Consider the following 5,801-nt stretch of genomic DNA (forward strand, 5'->3'; position numbering starts at 1 on the left):
TTATAATGACATGTTAATGAGGTGTGGTATGAAAGAATGGCTAATTATTTCAGTGCACTGACCTGATAACATGAATGTTTCTCTTCACTCCTGTATAACAGGTGAGACACCATGCTTCCTATATGCATATTCTCCAACAAGGTGCAGTGAACAGTAACACTAAAATAATCACCAAGGGAACATACATGGCTGTGCCTAGATGTGCAACATATCCACGACATATATGTCTAGTCTCTACCCCACAATAGAAAAATGTAGACCATGTCATCCAGTACATCTCTGTGTTAAAGTCCTTGTTCCATATGCTTCATAAGATACTCTTTCTGTTGACATGGAATAGTTTCACAGAGTTTACTGCCTTGCGGCATAGCTATGTCATTACTCCCTGCTATGCACAAGTCCTTGGATGTCATACTGGATCTCAGTACTTCAATGTGTTACACAATGCACTCTGAACCTCAGTGTGCCTGCTAAACTATCCATCTCAGTACATCTGCTACATGTGCAACCTTGGTATCTGTGACATACTGTGCACATCAGTGGCTGAACTGAGCACCTCCTTGTGTCTGCTGTACTGTGAACCACAGTGTGTCTGCTGTAGTGTGCACCCAAGTGTGCCCACTGTATTCTGTAATTTAGTGTGCTCACGTAACTTTGTATGTCAAGGTGCTTACTGTTCTGTGCACCTCAGACCATCTGTTGCACTGTGCACCTCAGTGTCCCTGCTGCATAGTGTATCTCAATATCTCTGCTTCTCTGTGCACCTCAGTGTTCCTTCTGTACTGTGCACCTCAGTGCATCTACTGCACTATGCATCTCAATGTCTCTGCTGCACTGTTAACCACTGTGTGTCTGCATTACTGTGCATATCAGAGTGATCACTGTATTGTGCACCTCATTGTGCCTGTTCAACTGTACATCTCAGTGCCTTGCTGCGGTGTGTGCATCAGTGTCTCTGCTGTTCCATACAGCTGTGTTTCCGCTGCACTGGTTATGTCAGTATGCCTGTTGTGTTAGAACCTCAACATGCCCATTGCATTTTATACCACAGTGTCCCCCTGCACTTTCACATCAGTGCACTCTCTATACTGTATGTTTCATTGTGCTAATTGTCCTCTGCACTTCAGTGTGTCCCCTGTATTCTGTATCTCATTGTTCCAACTGTAATGTGCAACTTTGATGTGTCTGCTGCACTGTGCACCTCAGTGTGCTACCATCACTGTACACAATAAAGTGCTCACTGTACTGTGCACTTCACTGTCCATGTTACACGGTGCACATCAAGGCATATGCTGCATTGTACACTATAGTGACACTGATGTGCTGTGCAGCTCAGTGTCCTCACTGTACTCTACAACTCAGTATGCCTGCAATATGGTGCTCCTCAGTGTGTCTGCTGTGCAGTGCAGCTCAGTGTGTTCCCATTATTGTGCATGTCAAAGTGCTCACTGTGTTCTACACCTTAGTGTGCCTGCTGTACTGCACACCTCACTACACCTACTGCAGTCTGCACTGCAATGTACCTGTAGTACTGTGCACCTCAGTGTTTCTGCTGTGCACCTGCAGGGAGGTTTCTCCCAAATAAATAACTGGTGACAAAATCATGGACTAAAACTAAATACCAAAAATGCATTATTGTATCCTTAGGAATGTCATGTACTCCAGGCAACTATTGCAGTGACAATAAGAGTTTTCTCATCTGTTAAGGGTTTTGGAACTCATGTGGACAGTGACCTAGCTTTTGACCAACATGTGTCCATTGTTGTAAGAAAGTCCTTCTATCTTGCACAGCTTATAAACAAAGAGATTTTGTCTAAATCTAGGGATGTCATTGTCCCCTTTTACTCGGCCCTCATTAGGCAAATTACAATGCCCCCTTTGTTATGCATCTGTCCAGACACATGAAACAACTGGAACACCCACAAAGATACCTTACTAAAGGATACAAGACCTAAACAACATGCCCTATACTAACTGACTCAAAGCCCGGTCATTATACTCAGTATCCTACAGACTGCTAAGAGTTGACCTGTGCCTGGCATAAAAGGCACCCTCCAATGCATTACTGATGGATTTACTGCATATCAGCAAGTCAAATGACATCATAAATACTCAGTCTAGGGATCTAAACCTCTTCTGCAACATCAACAGAGCAGATTGGAGGTACAGGTATATCTCACAGAGGATACCACTGCTATTTAACAGACTCCCCATTCACAAAAAACAAAGTTAATTTCTGTCCATTTTCAAACTCAGCTTAGATCTATGGATGGGAAACAGAAAATTTAGCACTGGACTGCCCCCTGTATGACTAAAGGACAGATGCAGCTCCTAAATCCTTTATCCCATGCATGGGTTCCCTCATATTATCTATGGTATGTAACCAGTTATTTTCAGTAGGGATAATATATAATTATCGACCACATGGGATAGGTTATTTCAAGAATGAAATAGAAACTGGCTAGGCTTAAAATGGTCCAGAAGGTCAGCTAGCCTAGTACTTAGCTATGAACCTATGAACCTATGTAAATCATGCCTCTTTCAATATTCCACAGGATGGATCATCTTAAGGCTATTTACTTGCACATAAGCAAAGACCAGCTCATATGCATTCATAGAGTGAAGAGATCTAACAGCCTTAATGACATCATGGATTCTGTCATCTGACAAATAGATAATGGTCATACTTTCCTTGCTCAGGTGGTAAGTTGATTATCCTTACATCTGGGTATTGAGTCACCTATGATTAGAGCATTGTCATGAGTAATAGCATACTCTGGCGCCATTTGGGGCTTAGACATGTAGCTAGGGTAACTCTTTTGAGGGAAGTCATAGTGGATACCATTGTGTGTATAGTGGGTAAAACATGAATAAGTCACTGAGGTCTGGGTCTAAGTACCTCAGCATATATGACCTCAGTGTTTGAGTTGGATTGTGGTAGGGTGGGACTATGCCATTTACTGATAACTGTGGTGAGGGAGATGTTAGTTTCCGGTCTAAATAGATATTTACACTTCTCACAATTAGATTCTGCATCATGTAGCAATAATGAATTGTCTTTGAACATGAGACAGTTGCTACATTGCCTTAGGATACTCTTTGAATGGACTTGCAAAATATGATGTAATGGCAGATTGTAGTCCCGCTTTGGTAAACACAGTATGTTGTGTCTTTTGACTATTCCCGGTTAGGAGTCACCACAGCGGAACTCCAGTCCGTTAATGATTGGCAGTAGATTTTTACATACCGAGTTGCCGGCTCTGACGCACAACCTTCAACGAAGGTATGCCCATTCACGCATGTCTCCACAAAGAAGATGCTCTAGCTGAGAATCGAACAGGACAACATCTTACTGTGAGGTGACAACGCTACCGCAGCATAAACACAGTATAAACAAAATGCAACTCAAGAATGTGCATCAGAATACTAAACAAACACAGTACTACATGTAAAACACATCTCAGCAATGTAGCCACTGGTGAGATAGATAGGTCTATATGCCTATACAGTAGGCACAATGCATTATAATAGTGCAAAACAATATAAAAGTATAATCAATATAATCAAACAGTATAATCAAAACAATTTGACAATATAAACAATATAAAACAATACAATCAAATTAGCTCACTAGTCACGAATAAACAAGAAAAAATGTATAAAGCAATATAACAGTGCACAGCATATGACAGTGAAAAGCAAACACAGATTAATAGGCACAATATAACATAATCCTGTAGTTCAATTAGGTAAGTACTAGGCTAACTGCACATCTGGGCCATTTTAAATCTAGACCATTTTCCTTTCAAAGGTAAGAATAAAATCCTGTGCCTTCTGTCTGTGAGGTAAAAACCTTGACTATTATACCAGTCCCTGGCTAAAATTAATCCAATCACTTGGTGCAGAAATAGAACCCACAACCCTTCTGGAGCAGAGGTAGATGTGCTACCTGTTGAGCTACTGAGACTGCAAAATACAACAATGGGAAAAAAGGAACAATTTAAACTGTGTGTAACTGGATAAAACTAGCTAAGCTGATATAAGAAGTACATGAATATAATTTGATAATTGGAGCAGTTAAAAAACACTTAGCTTAGTAAGACAACACAACAAAATGTTTCCTTACCTTGCGGCAGGAAAAAAAAAGCAGAAACATTTTACCTGATATAGGCTCTTCAATTAGGAGAATCAAAAGAGTGCCCACTGGCTACTATAAACTGTGAAGCTGCACTCTGCAGTGGATAGTACCACTAGTCAGGTTGCACAATAAAAGTGGGCTTGTAAGGTGTTAGGTAACATAGCTCTTTGCATATCTGAACAAAAATGTGCAGGACTGTAAAATGGATGCAAATTTACAATCAGCAAGTATATATGGCCAGCCAATCCAGACACATGCAAGGAAGCAGCCTACAGGAAATTAGCATCCATAACAAAGGTGGTTATCTCATCTCATAAAAACAAATAGCAATACTATATCCAAATGCAAATAGGTTCCCTAGGTAATAAATCAGCACAAGTTATAGTTCTCACATAGAACCGTAACAGTACTTGACACAAGTATAGTGACTCTCTATTAGAGCTGCCAAAATGGAAGTGAAACAGTTATTTCTTTACATTTGATGGAATGCCTATTCTAGACAATTTTACATTTACCTAGTTATGCTATTTTTATTTGATGTTTATTTTATTTACCAGGTTAGCTTACTGATTTATTTTTAGCTTCTTGTTTATCAGATTAGCCCACTGGACATAAGTGAGCCTTTACAGGGGTGACCCAGGAGCACTGGTTGGTTAACTGCTCAGAGTTACACAGCCAGTAAATGGAATTTGAGGGAATTAAATCCTGTTCAACAAGTAAAAAACAACTTGCTAACAGCTCATAGCCTCATAGCTTTAATACTAAGCATCAACTGTAAAAAGAGCTGTCAGAGATAAATAGGTTTCTTGTAGTGTGGGCATTTGGCTTCTCGGTATTGTGGCTCTTCCTGGATTTGTTACTTGGCATGTGGCTGCTGGTCATCTGGCCTTTAGGAAACTGTTACTGAATCTTTGTTTGGTATTTACTACTCATTATCCAAACAAAATGGGAACCAGTTTAAATGAAATTGTTTCATAGTCATACCTCTCATCTGTCAAGATTTTCATAGCATGTCCAGATTTTTGCCATAAATTTTTGGTCTTCTGGAAAATCACTAAGAATTAAAGTCACTAAATAATGACACACATTTGAGTTTTAGACTTTATATCTTTCAGAAAATGCATGCTAACATAAAACCTGCTGTTCTAGCAAATTTCTAAGTTTATAAGTGCAATATTTAAAATCTTCCCCTATTATGGGGCTTTTGTCCCTACATTATTTTAGGCTTTGTCCAAACGTCTTATGCTAAGATAAGTAAGTAATTAATAGGCATGCAGTCTGGGAGACCAATGAGCTCAGTGTCCCAATTGCCCTATAGCACTGGCTGGTTAAATGATTTGTTCAAGGTCACAAAGCAGGCAAGTGGAGAAAGAGGGAATCAAACCATGTTTCACAAGAAGCAAAACACTGACATCTTACAGCTTTAATCCACTGCACTAACTGTGCACAATTAAAACTCCTAACAGTTTCTAGAACTTTAATAATAAATAGTGAAGAATAAAATATACTCCCTTCCATTAACATAAAAACAAAGAAAATATAATGGCTAATCACTGATTATTTTAAGAACTTTTAACTCTATGTGGCTTCACTGACATTATTAAAGTATAAGGTAACATTTGTGTTTAATGGAAACTGTCAAGGTACAGACTACTTGGATACA

This window comes from Protopterus annectens, chromosome 12.part0 (genome assembly GCF_019279795.1).
Source record: "Protopterus annectens isolate FY-2018-M chromosome 12.part0, PAN1.0, whole genome shotgun sequence".
Classification (NCBI taxonomy): Eukaryota; Metazoa; Chordata; order Ceratodontiformes; family Protopteridae; genus Protopterus; species Protopterus annectens.